This window comes from Phyllostomus discolor, chromosome 4 (assembly GCF_004126475.2).
Source record: "Phyllostomus discolor isolate MPI-MPIP mPhyDis1 chromosome 4, mPhyDis1.pri.v3, whole genome shotgun sequence".
Taxonomy (NCBI): Eukaryota; Metazoa; Chordata; class Mammalia; order Chiroptera; family Phyllostomidae; genus Phyllostomus; species Phyllostomus discolor.
Genome location: NC_040906.2, coordinates 61,207,069 through 61,224,186, shown reverse-complemented (window position 1 = coordinate 61,224,186; position 17,118 = coordinate 61,207,069). Strand labels below are relative to the sequence as shown.

Genomic DNA, 17,118 nt, shown 5'->3' with positions numbered 1-17,118 from the left:
GAAAAATTCCAATGGGCAGAGCTTCTATGAGGAATATTTCACCCAGTGGTCCTCACACTTCAGTGAGTCTAGAAACCTAGACTAGAAACCAGAAAATGCCCCTGTCGTGTGTGAGTATTGCTGAGGTAGTAGGACCCAATAACTTATACTTTTAATGAGTACCCCAGGAAATTCTGATGCAGACAGTTGTGGGACCACACCTTAGGAAACGCCTATGTAAAGAACAGAACCAAGATGAAGCATGTTTGCAATTCAGAGACCCTGGTGTCCCTCCTACCCTGGAGGGTTGATGCTGTGGTCTGCATAGCTGATCTGAATCTTCAGAGCACTGGGGCTTCCACACCCACGTACACCCCAGCACTCTGGCTGTGACTGTGCCACTCACAAAGCAGTTCCCATCTTGGCCCTTGCTCCCCACAAGGTCTATCTTTCAACTCTACCAAATGATAGTTGACCTTTCTTCTCGCCAGCAGGAAAAGGCGTCGCCTGGTTTTAAAACTGCACACTCTCTGGCCACAGCCTCCAGATCCTCTTTTGCACAGCTGATCCAAGCAAACAGTTTCCCTGATCTGACACTTCTTACCAACCCTTCTGCAGACGTGAGAGATTTTCATGGCTTCTCACTAATTGACACGGAGAGAGTTCCAAGCCCAGCTCCAGGTTAACAACCCTCCATCTTTCACTGGGTATAAGCAAATATAAACTCATCTGCTTGGATGATTCCCCGGTAGAGGCCTTCAAAAGGGCCCCCTCCTACCCAGTTACAAGACACGATCTCTCTGTCCAAGTTCAGTCATCGATTAAATTCCACATGTGTTCAAACCTTACTTTAGTTTATGTGCCTATTTGCAGCCAAAAACAAAAACAAAATAATAAACTAAAAAATTGAGAAAGTAGCTGCTTTTGTATACCCAATGACCTCATCAGGAGCAGAAATGTACATTCCGTGACACATAACACTGCCAACCACTGATAAATTCTTGCTGAAATAATGACTTATGAGTATTCGGATGTGTTTCTGAAAGTTCTTCAGGAGCAAGTAAGGAAACAGGGTTTTCAAAGAAAACCTGAAAATAAAACCAGCAAATTCTGTCCCCCCACACACTCATACGTAGAAAACACTATGCTACACAGACACTATGCTGCATAGTAACACAGGTCCCAGAGCTCAGAGGCGTTACACAGTCCAGTTGGTAATGAGAAAGGTACCCAAACAACTCAGCAATTACACAACAATTATATATAATAAAGAATCCTTTTATAAAGAGAAATAATACATAATTTGGCTGTTTAAAAATAAAAAGCCGGTGTCATCTGAGATGTGTCTTCAGTCTTCCAAAAAAAAGGAAAAAGAAAAAAAGTAAAAACTGAGAATTGAAGTTTCACCTCTAATGGAACAACACATTCAGCAAAAGACTCAAGATGCTTGGATACCACTTCACATTCTTACCTACAGTTCTCTAACAGCCTTCAAAACAAACTCACGAATGGCAAGAATCTTTCACTGTTCTGAAGAACGTACCTAATAACTACAGGAACTCACTACCATTCCAGGTCCCCAGAGGTAATCTGATACCTTAATGGGTAGTGGTGCAACTGACTCCCTTCTCAATAAAAAGGGCATTACTGCTTCCCCACTCCACCCACACGTACACAGCCCAACTGAGATGTGGTGGATGGAAAGCCATCACATCAGAATTCTGTTCTGATGTAACAGCAGGGACAGCAGAAAAGGGAGACCACATAGATCACCTTCCCAGAAGAGGCAGAGCTTGAACTTCAACTTAAAGAAGTGAGAAATGTGAGCGTGAAGAGGAGGAGATAGAATTTTGTGCCTATTTGTGAAAGGCTAACAAAAAGTTTGGAGGAGAGAAAGGGAAAATAAAAGCAAGACTTCAAAAAGCAAGGATCAAAAGTTTGATCGGAATGGCAGGTATGGATGTGGGCAAAGCTGATGAGCAGTTAGTTATTCAAAGTCCTTGAAGATTAGGACTGAAATGGATGCTTTCATAGCCATGCACCTGTGTAGGCTATGTCTATAAAGAAATAACTTTTATCCTGCAGGTTAACAACAAAATGGAATATTTCCTTATGTTATGCATTAACAGGACCACCAGTGTAACTATGAAAGCTAATGTGACCATGAGTGAGGGTCATTTTAACACTATTTTGGATCCATAATGACTTTTTCCCAAAGTGAATGAATACCTGGTACTTAGGTTGGTATTTGTCAAATTAGGCCACCCCCCCACCAAAAAAAAATGATACAGTGGAATCCTAACTCTACTATCTTAGAATGTGACTTTATTTGAAGACAGGATTTTTACAGAGGTAATCAAGTTAAGGCAAGATCATGAGAGTGGGTCCTTACCCACCATGACTTCAGTATCCTTATCAAAAGGGAAAACCCTGTGTACAGAGACAGACCCCGCACAGGGCGAATGTCAGGTGAAGACTGGAGTTAGGAGGCAGGCCTGCAAAAGGTTCTTCCCAACCACATTCTGAGGGGGCATGGCCCTGCCAACCCCTTCTGCTGGGACTTCTATCTCCCGGAAGTGTAAAGAAATTAATTTCTGTTAACTCAGTTTGTGGAACTTTGTTACGGCAGCCCTAGAACATGAATACACAGGTGTGTGAGCAGTTTATTTGCACTGGGCTGTTTTGATAACAATTAGTATTAAAAAAATTGAAAGAAAAAATTAACCTCCTTCTACTCCTGCCATGCTATTTCTATCGTACCATGGCTCTCTGTCTCACCACTTCAGATTTATGGCCAAGTCTTAGGGATTCAAAACATAAAAAATGACCAAGGTAGTATTGATTACATAGATACATGAAGGATGCCTCCCCAAATAGAACTAAACAAAGTATCATGTCAACATTGAGCCTTTAATCCAAAACCTTTTGATGGAAGCTATAAATCAGGCCTACGTTCACTTGGTTTTATTCTGTGTCTACTCTGTTTTGATAGTGCTAATAAGTACCGTTATTATCTGGTTTGAGTTTCATTTTCTTTCCATTCCTTCGATGCACCTTTTGGTAAAAGAGCCATCAAACAAAGGACTCTATAGATCCAGGGTCTGCCAACTACTGTCCACAGGCCAAATCCCATCCACCACTTGCTTTTCAAAATAGTTTTTGGAAAACAGCCATGTCCATTCACTTATGTGTTATCTGTGGCTGCTTTTGAGCTACAAAGGCAGTGCTAAGTAATTGTGACAGAGGCCTCATGGCCTGTAAAGCCTAAAATAAGAAGCCTTCACAGAAGAACATTTGCTGACCCCAGGCCACTAAATGTACCAGCGATTCCTATGCAAACCTTTGATTTCTTCCTTGGTAAGTAGTCCCGACTCCACAGGTACTATTTCCCAATCCTACTTCACACACTGGACCAGCAAACAATGAAAAGAGGAAGGGCTTTTTAGAAAATGAAATAGTATCTTTTTTGCTTGAATTCCTCTTAATGCACTCTAGTTTTTCCACATTCCTTTTGAAGAAGTAATAAAACCAAATTTGGCAATAAATTGATGCCAATAATGTGGAAGACATACTTTCTTTTCTTCTCTACTCTGCTTTGGCACCCTAATAAGCAGCTGAATACAGTCAATTAAAGGGCACAGTAAAACTAAGGTGACAACCAAGACAATGACAAAATTGATCAGCCAACTCAGAACCTTGCGTCTACCCTGGAATCAAATTAAATACACCTGGAAGTAAAACAGTCCAAACTCAGGTCCACCAGTGCAAGAGAGCTAAGATTAGACATGTTCTTACTATGTACTTCTTAAATGTCTGCACCTCTTAAGGCACTGATTAATTTCTCCATTACACAGTTATTTACACATTTGTTCCACTGCCCCTTTTGGACTACAAGATTGAGAACAGAGTCATTAATTTGTTATTCCCGTCAAGGCTTAACACAGTGCTTGGCTTATAACGGGCTCTAAAATATTGACTGAATGCATGATAATCTGAGCTGGATTTTTTGGTAGAGGCCCAAACTGCACCGGTAGTCAGGGTGCATGCGTTCTAGTCCTGGCTTTGTTACAAACAAGTTGTGCGATGTTGAAACACCCTCACCTCTGAAATGAGGACGTGGAAAAGCTGATTCAAGGCCCTTTCGGCACTAATATTTTATGTTTCTTTTCTGATACACATAATGTAACAAATATTATTTCCTATCCATTCAAAACACTGAAATCATGTCGAAAGACTCATTCAGGGTAAATTTTCATGAAATAATCAGAGAGGGTCTCTGACAGACACCCACCCACTTTTCTTTAGACTAGTACCTAAGAACCTTAAAATAAATAAAAAGAGAAATGCTGCAAGTAAACTAATCATGCTTAAAATGAATCTTAATTATAAGAAAGGGCAATAAACTGGTCATTCAGATTTTTCAGGAAAACACAGCAGCATGTCCTAGACAGGCATTCATCACAGAAGTGTTATAAATTTTTCACTGTGGTTTCTCTGTACAGGAACTTAACCTAGAAACCACAGAGCAAATTTTGCATGCTGTAATAAGTCAAGCAGGAAGGGGCTAAAATATGTAAATTCACCTACCCACAGCCAATTACACAAAAAAGACAACAATTTAGAGGACAAAAGTACATTTGCTAATAATTATAATATGTGGGTTTTCTAGATCACTGATATTTTATACAAGGTTGATTTCCCAAGTCAGTAATCTTGATTTCATAAATGCTTGAAGAAGCAATAAAATAGGTGGGAAAATTAACCTTAAGAGAGGAGAACTTAAAAACGAAAGAGATGACAGTCGCTTGTTTTGTCTGAAAATAACATGCAGCATACCATCCCCAAGGGCCTACTTGTTTAGAGAATGCTAGGGCGTGCCACACTCGGAAGCACCGAGATTTCCAGTAGGGTGGTGGAGCCCTGCAAGTTAGAAGACTCAGGCTTTTCAAGCTGTGAGATTTTGGACAGATCATTCAATGTCTCTGGGTTTTAAATCCCTTAATTAAAGGGGATGGAATAACAAATCTCTAAGGTCCCCTCAAACTCTAAAATGCAAAAAGGCCCCTTTAAATAAGTCTCTCCCAAATTGTTCGATAGAAGACATTTAGTAAATATTCTAGGTCTAAATGGTTCCTAAGCAAATAATTCTAGGAAACAATGAAATACACAAAGTTAGACAAATGTTTTTACTGCAGACTTCTCAGATTTTTACTGCTAATTTTCTACTGTTGCTCTCTAAAACAACAGCACATAGTATGTGGTGTTTCCCAAGTTTCTTTGAACACTGAATATTTTTAATTCCTGGAACACTTTCAACATTTAATAAAAGCCAAGTATCTTAGTGAACACAATTTGGGGAAAGGAACTATCAACAATAAACTCCACAAATTTAAAATCAGACGCCTGAAAGGAGCAGATGCTCACCCAAGGGTCTCAGGCATCCACTTCAGGAACTGTGACGACACCTCTCCAGTGTCTCCGTGTCGCAAAGCACTGGGTCTCACACTAACTCACTGCTCCTCCACTCCAGGATGGCAGAGTCATTTCCATTTCACCAATGGTAATACCTGAGCTTCCCTTTCAGATCTCTCTCATCACAGAGTACTTTCTGCCACTGAACGGAAGGATCGCAGTCTCCCACCACTCTCATCACTCCAGGCTTTCCTTGGCCCATCCTCCAAGATCCTCTTGTGTGAACTGACTTCTTAGGTGACACCCCAATAAAGGAGGGATGCAGACGGAGCACCTGTGCCAGGTAATGTGTTAAGTGCTGCCACATATGACACAGGACTCATCTAAGCATCTCAGCAACATTAAGTAACTATTGCATCTAGTTTTGCCACTGCGGACATTAAGGCCCAGAAAGTTTAAGAACTGTGTTCACAGTATGAAACTAGTAAATGAGGAAGCTGAGATCAACACCCATGTCCACCTTTTTTTTCTTCAAAAGCAATTTTATGAGATCATTCTTGCTGGCCTTAGAGGTTGGGTGGCAATTCTGGCCCATTTGCTCCAGGATTTGGGATAAACAACTTGAACTGTCCGGACCTATGAATCAGAGAACAGAGGAAACACCTCACAGAAGTGTTGTAAAAGAGAGAGAATGGAAGTAAAGGTACCCAGACCTATCTCTGGTCTATACAGAGTGCTCAGTAATTATCAGCCCCCTTCTTTCAAAGAGCTTACAAGTTGGATGAGGAGAAATAATTAGAAAAGATTCACTTTTTTTTCTTTAAAAGCAAGTTAAGATGGTTTGAAATAGTTTGAAGGTATATTTTAAAACTTAGGCCTGTGGTTCATTTTTTAAAAAATAATATTTTATTTTGGTTTGTGGTTCATAGTTGGTTAAAGTCTGAAATATGATTTTATTTACACAAATAATGTAACAGTAGTTATAAGGAGGTATAAATTATACAAGAGCTACATCCTAACGAATGTAACCACTAGAGCACTTAGACATGTCAGACGGACACATGTGCATGATCTCATTTAATCCTCTCAACAACTGCAAGGTAAGATTCTGGAACTACTTTGCCTTCAAGATCTGGACGATGGCATTTCCCCTCGGATCCCCCGCCCCCCTCACTCCCAGAGACTTTTCTTTTTCTCTTATCAGAACCCAGTGTTCCTCCCTGTTCTCAAAGTTCCTTCTCTCTCTACATTTCACCTGTTCCCTTAACCTGCATGACAATCTTTCAATTTTCACACCTATTCACCTTACTGACGCCAAACACAACAGGAGGCCATTACCCAGGTTCTTTCCCTAGCTTTATTGCTGGAAAAAAGGTCAAAATATCTTGCCTACTCTCAGACCAGGGGCCTACACAGCAGAACCCTCCTACAACCTCTACTTGAATGGTTACCAAATTCTCAAGGGCCATTATTCCAAATCTTTTGTCACACTCTTCAAGCCTAGAATCCCATTTTCTTTTTTTCGTTAAAAAAAAAATCTTAACAAATGACCTAGCCTCTTTACTGAAACGGTAGCTTTTCAAGGTTGAGTTTCACAGGTCTTCCTCTTCCTTGACATACCACATACCTAGCATACCCAATCTCCTCCTTCTTGTATCACTGACAGGAAACTCCCTCAAATCCTTTTCATTTTTTCTTTAAAAAACAACAACAACAAAAAACAAAAAACCTAATTCCAACTATTCCCTCAGTTTTCTATTATCTTGGTCTACCTACAACCATAGTAAGATACTAAAATAATCTGGCCTCAAGGCTGTCTGAGGGAACTCTCTTTCCTTGCTGATTCCTGATTTTTCAAAAGACACCCGCTCTTCACTCATTCACTCCTTAAAGCCCTTTGGACTGTGCTTTCTACAACCCTTGTCCCCAGCCCCCTTCCTTGCCCCACTACCCACACACTGCTCTATGAAACCTCTCTTTTAAAGGCTTTCAAGACCTCCCAATGAATACATTAGCCCCTGTCCCTTATTCACAGGGGATACATTCCAAGACCACAGGTGGATGCTCGAAACTATGGATAATACACACCCTATACATATGGTGGTTTTCTTATCCATACACACCTATAATAAAGTTTACCTATTAATAAGCACAGTAAGAAATTAACAAGTAATGAAACAGAACAATGATAAAATTATAATATTATAATGTAAAAAGTTATGAGTGCGGTCTCTCTCAAAATATTTTATTGTGCTGTACTTCGTGATGCTGTGAGATGATGCAGGGCCTATGCAGTGAGAGGAAGTGAGGTTGAGTGATGTCGGCACTGTGACACAGCGTTAGGCTACTTCCTGGCCTTCTGATGATACATAGCAAGCATCTTACAGCTTCTCTTTGGTGTACTGGAATCTATTTTTGCTCTTTGGGGGCATTATTAAGTAACACAAGAGTTATTTAAACATAATCACTGTGATATCAAGACAGCAAAGCTGACAACTGAGGGGGCTACTGAGTGATTAACGGGCAGGGAGTGTATACAGAATGGGCGCGCACTGGACAGACACTTGGATGATTCTCAGCCAGGGCGGGATGCAGAGAGAGGGTGCAGCGTTGCATCATGCAGCTCAGAACAGCAAGCAATTGGAAACCTTTGAATTGTTTACTTCTGGAATTTTTCACTTAAAAATTTTGGACTGAGGTTAAAACTGTGGATTGGGGGTGGGGGAACTACTGTATTTCAAACAGCTTTTTTACTCGGCCTTTGCCTTCTTTTATTTCAGGGAAACATTTAACAGAGCTGACCATCTTGAAGCTGTTCTTGGGTTTCTGTGATGCTCTCTGGATTCTCCCAATATTTTGCCATTCCTTTCCCCTCCTTTGCCAAAGGCTCATCCTCTACCAAATCTGTGTACCCCTAGGTCTGCCTGAACTCTTCTAGACACATTCCCTCCTGAAACGCTTTAATCTACTCTCAGTGATCCACCTAGTACATTTGAGAAGGTTCTGAGCTTCTGGCCCAGAGCTTCAGTTTCATGCTATTAACTGTTTGATCACAATTTCCGCCTGGGATGGAAGCGGGGGTGTGGCAAGGTGTGATTCATGTGGCCAAATTAAAATGGCCAAACCAAGCTCATCACTTTCCTCAGAAACCAATTTTTTTTTTTTGTAGTAGGATGAATTTGCCGACACCTTCACCATCCTACCTGGCCCCCTTCCATACTCTTGTTGAAGTGAGAGATCTTTTAACATAACCAATACACTTGTTATATTATGGAGGTTACAGACAACTGTAGTTACAGATGATGTGCACAACCCAGAAAAAGACTGGCTGCTGAAGGGCTCCACTCCAAAGAATGTGAGGAATCAGGCCGGAGAGGAAAAGTCAGGCTCTCAGGTGGCACAGTCTCTACAATGAATTTAAGGAAATCCCAAAGGAGCAATAAAAAAATGTTTACAACCATCTCCTGGACCCAGCACTTCTTAAAGAGGTTCACACTGTGGGCGCTAGTAGCATTTCAGGCTGAACAATTCTCCCTCATAAGACTGACACAGACACAGAAGGGCCTTCTGCATCCCTCATGTGTGGAGCCAAGGATCAGAATTCAGCATTTAGCAAACACAACCCCCTCCTGTTTCTTTTAATGCCTAAAAAAATTATAAGTCCTTTTAAGACAATAGCTGGGCTCTTCCTCATCAGAGCTCAGAGGTGTACAGTAACTTTTCATTTTCCCAACCATGTAAGACGAGAAACCTCGACGCTCTTGCCAAGACCATCCCCTCCCCATCCAGCCAGTCACCAACCAGATCTTAATTCTCACTGTATAATACTTTTTTGAGTCCACTTCTTCTAAACAGTCACGCTGCTACTACTCCATTTTATGGCTTTATTTCAATTGTGGACTCATTCACCTTCTAAACTCAGGCTCTCTTCTCATTCATTGTAGCAAGCCTGACCCTATCCCTCCTGCCCAACCTTTACCATACAGTCCAGCTAACCAGAATTAGTCACTATTCCCCTGTAATAAAGCCCATGTTTTCTATGTTCAGACCTTTGCTGTAATGTTCCTTCTGCAGGAAATGTCACCTTCCATGATGCAACCAACGATCCTGGCTGCTGAGTTAGAAATTTTGGCATCATCTCTTAAGTCCTCCTTCTCCCTCTCCTTTCACAGGCAGTCATCAAATCTTTAGAGTACACAGATCCTTTTGGCAAACTGATGAGTGCTCTGAACCTCTCCCACAGAAGGAGCTAATACATGTAACATTTCATACACAATTTTAGGGGCTTTTAAAATAATACTTTTTATTTACTGATTTTAGAGAGAAGAAGGGAGGGAGGAAAGGAGTAGGGGCAGGAAACACAGATCTGCTGTTCTACTTATTCATGCATTTATTGGTTCATTTTGTATGTGCCCTGACCAGGGATCAAACCGCACCTTGATATTAGGATGTCGCTCTAACCAACTGAGCTCCCCAACCAGGGCTTAGGGGCCTTTATAGACGAAATGTCTACAAAATTTGCTTATTTCTCATGTCCACAACTTAATTGTCTTCTTTTGGGTCCTCACCATCTCACAGCTGCTCTAACAGCTCGCTGACTGGTTTTCCTGGCCTGCCTGGCCTGTGGCCAGCAACTGTGTATCCCTGCACGCCATCAGTGTACTTCCTACAGCAGATGTCTGCTCCAAAAACCACTTAACTTCCGTTACACACTCAATAATTATTTAACAATGCTTCTAAATATGTTAAACTTTCAGTTAAACAAAAGAATTTAGCCACTCCCCTGATGTACCTGACTTATAAAACAGAAGGGAGAGACCAAGTTGTTTCTGGAATATCTGACTAGTAGGGCGCTGTAGATCATAAGCGGTATTCCCAAAGGGTGATTTTTTAGGCAGTTCCCTGAGGTGGAGAGGCAGAGATCTCGTCTTAGAACAGAACTGGGAGGATCTTCTAGGTCAGGGGTATCAAATTCATTTTCACCAGGGGCCACATCAGCCTCACTGTCACCTTCAAAGGGCCAAAATAATTTTAGAACTGTATAAATGTAGCTACTCCTTAACTGTTAAGGAGTTGAAATTACATTCCGCCCTTTGACGTCAACTTCGAGGCGGATGTGGCCCCCGGTGAAAACGAGTTTGGCACCCCTGTTCTAGATGACTGGAATGGTGTAAAGATTAAAAAGGGGATGTAAGAATCTGAAATACAAAACAATGAAGAGACATATTTGCACCCATCCTACACAGCACCAGAACAGTGAGACTTTTACAGATTTCTTAACGTGATGCATCAACTAACGAAGAACAAGGCAACATTGCTCTCCTTTTCTTTATTTCACTCAGCACCTCTCCCCGCCAACTCTTCCCTCTTCCTCCCTCAGTGCTCTCTCCTTTCACTGAAGTCTTGCAGCCTCTTCGGTGCACACCTAAAACTCCCCTGATGTGCAGAAAATCCCCCTGGGTTACAAAGTAACAACAGCTTGCAAAGTGCTGACATTATCTGTACCGTGTGTTTCTTACAGAAAGCTTCACTGTTGCATTATAGAGAGGCCGGTAAAAAAGCCACACCTCCCACGGCACTTGCCCTTTCAAAAAGTTAAAACTAAAAAGTAACTATATGATGAAGACAATCTTGAGAATTCACAATAAAACAGATCCAAAAGATTCTGACCTCAGTAATGGAACAGTCTCTATTTTTTCCCATTTAATACAGAAATTAAATGTGGAGAAATTTATCCACAAAACAGCTGCATTTAAATGAAGCTATTAAGTCAAAAGAAAACAGAAACAATAGTGGTAATTCCTCAATATTTAGAATAGCTACTTTCCTAAAAAGTAATCAAGAATTTCATATATATAGCTACACTTGCCCCTCATTGACTCACACAGATAAACTGATGTTCTAAAAATGCTTTTTAAAGAAAGCACGAGCCTGTTTAATGCACATATAAAATAAAAAATACTAAGCTCATCAATGTAGAAACTATCAAAAACAGGTGATTTCCAGAAAAGGTTGTTTAGGAGTTTGCAGTAAAAATGAGAAAAGAAACGCGTAAGAGGAGAACAAGGGCACACCTCAAAGCTCAGGCACAGAAATGAGTATCACCTGTACATGCCATGTGCTGGAATTCTCCATGTCATGAATCCCGTGGGTTTTCAGCACAACTTTTAGACATCAAAATAACAAAATTTTCTAGATTTCTTTTTCCCTAACTTTTTCTTGACAACTAAAGCAGTGTATGTTCAATGTGTGAAGCAAGGGGCAGTAGAAGGTGGGGAAAAATGTAAAGAATCACGAAAATAAGTCACTAATGATTCCTTCTACCAACAGAGGAAAAAACCTGTTAAAATTTTGGCATATTTTCTTCCAATCTATTTTTAATATATTTTGGGATTGTACTGTGCTTACAATTAACAAGTACAAATAGTACAACCATCCCTAGCTTCACAACATTACACATTGTTGTGAAACTCATTTTGTTTAAATGAATAAAGTTAGGGCCCTACTTTGTGTAACAAGTTTTGTTGTTGCTGCTGCCATTTAATAAGTGTTAAATAACAACAGCTACAGTGATTCATTATTTTAATGCAGAATTTGGTTTGCTCCATTTTATTTTTTTTACCTCTTCCTAACTCCAGGAAAAGCTTGCTTCCTTCCTTACAGTATGTCTATCCTATTTTAAAATTTACCGAGCTTTTAGAATGTATTAAACAAAGCATTCTCCACAGATGTGAGTTTAAAAACAAACACCCACACATATCCAAGGACAAAAAAAAATGTTTATTTTTTTGAGTAATGCCAAGATGGCATTCTTTGAAAACCAAATATACAAACAAGACAGAGAAAAGAATTCAGGAAGTCATCATACATATACTAATAATCAAATTTGTCCACTTTTAAGCAAATTAAAAGGTAGCATTTTTCAGCAATAAGAGTGGGCGATGCTCAAAAAAAAAAAAAAAGAACGAGCAATGCTCTTTTTATCCTTCTCCAATCATAGATCAGTATAAGATAAATATAGGAAGGGCTTCACTTTCTCCAAAGAAAGGGCAAACTCTGCTACAAGCATAATACAGAAAACAGCTGTTTTAAAATATAATGGGATTCACTTTTATACTTCTTTTGTTCAAATGTGGTTGATACTATTTTCAAGTTCCAGGTCCTTACCCTTTTGGAGGCTGCCACCACTTTCTAAACAAAGCCCATTTGTAGAGGCTGTGTCAAGTTCTCCCAGGAACACACAGCCTCCCAGGACCACCCGCTGCTGTCTGCTCTGTGGGGACATTAATAATCATAACACCTTAGAGGGATTAACAACAACAACCCTGTGGAACGGGCCCTATCACCTTTACTGAACAGAAGCTGAGGCTTAGCCAGACCAACTGAAAAAGCATGCACGTGAGAGAGCCAGAACTTAAACCAGGGTGTCTTTTAGTTAGATTGAGTGATGCTTGAGGAACTTAAAATGTGAAAATTTGCATTATTAACAGGGCTCAAGAAATATGCAAAGAGGCAAACTTTTAAGTGAAAGTAGAAATAATGTGGTTGATAATTATGATGTTTTATAATTAGTTTTTAAAAAGTTAATTGCATTCCCCAGAGTAGGGCTGCTAGATTTTAGTGTGTGTGTGTGTGTATGTGTATGTATAAATGCATGCATACACATACACACACACAGAGTATCATGCAATATTTGAGACATTAATACTAAAACAGTATTTGTTTATCTGAAATTCAATTTAAACTGGCTTCCTGTATGTTATCTGACAACTCGAGAGCAAAGGCCTTTATGAAACAAAAACATTAACAAATCAGAGCTACAATCCCCAAAGCTGAAACCTGGGCTGCTCTGTATGTCACATGTCTTCAGGAGGCCAAGGAAAGGGAAGTGCAGTGAGTAGGGCTACAGCTGTTCTTCACTGAGCTTCTTTCTCTTTTTCCTGGTAGCAAACAGAGCCCTTGACTCCAGAGACCAGCTTTCAGCAACTAAGATATTTAAATTCACTGACTCAAAATTCCTGATCTTTCTCTACTTTTTATGGATGTTATGAAGATTAAATACAACTGAGGTTGTGAGGGGAATATCATATATATCTTTAAATATTTATTTATTGGCAGAGTGCTTTGGGTAAAAATTCTCAGGAACTTGGACAAGACAGACTCTTCCCCCACTATCAAGAAAGGGTTTGAAAAGTATTAAAATATATGAGACTACCGAAAGGAAGGAAAGAACAAAGTGGAGAAATGTGATCAAAACCTGAAGTGAAGTATGGGAATGTACTAGTGAGATGCCAAAAGGGGTGCCTAGCAGAACGACTGGGTTACCACTGCTGAAGAATTCTTTACCTTTCAAATGGCCATGGACACAGATTTAAACACAGAGTTACCTTGGCTCATAAATTAGATCACAAAGCACACCCAGATAGCCTACAAAAACAGGACAAGGCCTTACTTATGCACACCAATTTAATTTTCTGCTAATTTCCACTAATGTTTACCTTCTTTAAAAAAGTAACAAATTGGACTAGTTCAGACAGTGTTCATTTAAATATTTCTACGCACAACTTTAATCTTCAAACTTTAACGAAACCCTATCTACTGCACACAAATTGCCAGGAACAGAAACTGCTTGAGGAGAATTAATCAACAGCTTTGTACACTGTCCTCTTCCACTGAATCACTGTTGAATTCTTCACGTGAAGCTACACCCTGCAATCTTCAAGAAAGCTGCACAGTAGGGAGATAAGAACTTCACGCATCAAAGTTAACAATATTTAACAAGTACAGCTATTAGTTGGCAAGAACTTGTAAAGAACAAGAGATATGTACACATCCATGAAAATTCGTGCATTCACTCCTCTACCTCAAAACCCCATGGGTATACCACCAGAGCACAGTACTTAGCCAAAAGGGGCTTGCTACACGCCATGATTGGCAAAAACCAAAGTATACAACACAACTGAGTAAACTACCTCCAGAAAGCACTTCCCGTTCATTTTCTGTATTTAAAAGCTTTTCAGCATAAACCACTTTTTCTTCTAAAACACACTAAAATATATTCACAACTATGAAAGCCCTGGTAAATGGCTTTGCTTTGGCTGTGGCGTGCTGTTTTCATATAATCAGACTGGATCTGCTTAAGAAATATCATCATATATCTGAATGTCATGGGCAATAATAATAGGACATTTCTCCACTAAGACCTAAACCAGCAATCTTTGTCTAGATATTGCTTACTGGGTTATCACTCCACTAAAAGCCTCTCACTTTTGACCTGAGACAAGCAGGTGTATTTCTAATGTGCTCTGAGGCCCGTGATGCAGGAAAATCCTGTTTATCCTAGATGATGCCAGAGATCAGTGCTCCTGGATGCCCTCGATACACACTACGTGGGGCAGGAAGGGAAAGAGCACCACCCACCTCTGCTTTAACTGAAACTGGCTGACTCCTATACATATGAAATATAAAATTTTAAGAAGAAATTGTACAATCATTCGGTGGTGCAATATCATGATTTCAATGCTGCTTCCAAATATCACAAACCCGCCATCCATATCATCACTCATTTACCTCACCCTTCACCTCCAACCTCACAGCCTCTGCCCACCCCCCTGTGAAAGAGGATGGTAGGAGCCTCTAAACTGGACTTCTGAGACTAGAAGGGCCAAGGGCAGTAATGTAGATGGGCTCTGGATGAATTTCTGTTAAGGTGCAGAGTGGTTGTTTTAAGAGCCTGACCATCTGGGTCTACATCCTGACTTGGTACTACTTGGATTGCACAAATTGGGCAAATTACTTAATTAATGCCTCAGTTTTCTTAACTATAAAAGGGAAATATTACTATTATTGGACTATCAAGATGACTAAATGAGTTAATCCACCAGAAGCATGTAGACCAGTAACTACCAGGCAGTAAGGTTAAATGCTCAAAGATGGTTAGCTACTACTATCATATATGTGTGTGTGTGTGTATAAATGATACTGACTCACTTCTTTCCAAAGGTAATTTTTAAGTATTCCTCACATTCAACTCCACTCACCCCCAGGCTAATGATCTGTAATCAGCTCTAACAGCTGATTTTATATTTCAAGATCAAAATTAAACTGCCTTATATTCCTAAAAGTTAGCTATTCCTTCATCAAAACAAACAAACAAACTAGTATGAAGTGAAAGATGCAAGTTGAACATCACAAAACTTTATAAAAAAGCACTAATTAGACTTCCCATTTAGACTCAGCCAGGATGAGATCACAAAGTCACTCATGGTAACCAGGTCCCTGCGCTGGAAGTGTGCTTTCCCAGTGAATGGCTAAATACTAACAAAAGAAACCTTTGACTCAAATACCACTGGTACCCCGGGTCTTGTGTCTGTATAATGCCTACACATTCATTTCTTTCTTTGCCTATAGAAAAAAGAAAGTCTGTTTGTTTTTCTGATTCAGTCAGCCCTTTTAGTCTCTGCATCTAAGGAGAGCCCCGTGAAAAGAAGAGCATCTTATCAGCGTGCTCCAGACCAGCAGGCTGCCCCCTCCACACACAAAACCTCCAGCCCCTCACAGCAAAAGGCCTCGCCCTCAGAGCTCTTTCCCCATTTCAGAGCTGACACCCTGCCGGGGTTTGACAACAAATAAATGAATACACAAGGCCTTTACATAATTAGCCTTCTTTTCAGGTAGAGTGAGGTGGGTGGGGGAGGAGTGTTCAGGATAAGAATATTTATTGTAAATTGGCTTCATTTATGAAGCTGATGTGAGTGTGCTGGACCCGAGGGCATTTCTTTAAAATGAGGCCACATGAAGTTTTAGAGATGCCTGTTTCTGAATCTTGACAATTTTAGCATATACTTCAGCCAGATCACAAATGAAGATTTTTTTTTTTAATTAAAGGAGAGGGCTTTTCTTAAGCTAGGTAAAAGTTCCACTGACTGTACAGTGGGGGTACAGACATGATGTGTTTGGTGCCTTTTTAGGGAAAACTACCAAGTAAAAGAACCAAAGAGCAGAAAACAAGACTTTTTGACACTGTCCCTGTTTGACAAAATTACACCTCCTTTCAGACATACTTATGCTAGGACATAACCCATCCCCCAAAAATGACTTTGAGAACAAAAAGGACTAAACAATCAATAACACTGCGAACACCTTTGGGAAAGCCACCTGGCATCACTGTCTTCTGTCATGATCTGAACAGAGCCATGGTCTGCATGGAGAGATTCAGTTCACTTCTGTCATTACTGGGATAATAACTTAATTCATTTGTCTCAGTGGCTAAGGATGTAGACAAGAGAATTGTTATGGAAGAAAAATACCTGCAATCATGTTTTTGTTTTCTCAAGAAGCATCGTGCCAGTGACCTCTAAATCAGTTTAACCTTTTCTCAACAGACCTGCACATTTTTTACATAATTTAAAGCTAGGTTTTGTTGTTGCTGCCGCTGAAAGGCTCTGTGAGATTTATCACAACATGGCTTCAGTTCCCTTCTTTTAAAAACAAAGATGAAAAACAAAACAAAAGGCCATAACTATAAGCTCCTAGCTCCACTCCTTTTCCCGGCAGGGGATTCTGATCTAACCACTAGAGTGCCTTTGGAGTTCAATCTGTTAAAAAATGTATGAAATGGTATTAAAATAAAAGGCATGTGTATGACTCAGGCTTATCCAACTATCTCTGCAACTAAGATGTCACAGGATTTCCCTGTGCTTCTGAAAACTGAAAACCTTAAGAAAG

The 17,118-nt window shown here is 40.1% G+C and overlaps 1 protein-coding gene across 8 annotated transcripts in view; it reads right to left on the bottom strand.

Annotated features, from left to right (window-relative positions):
* RBMS1 (RNA binding motif single stranded interacting protein 1) overlaps positions 1–17,118 on the bottom strand; it is a 205,847-nt gene that overhangs the window by 109,627 nt on the left and 79,102 nt on the right. The gene's annotated exons all lie outside the window — the stretch shown is intronic.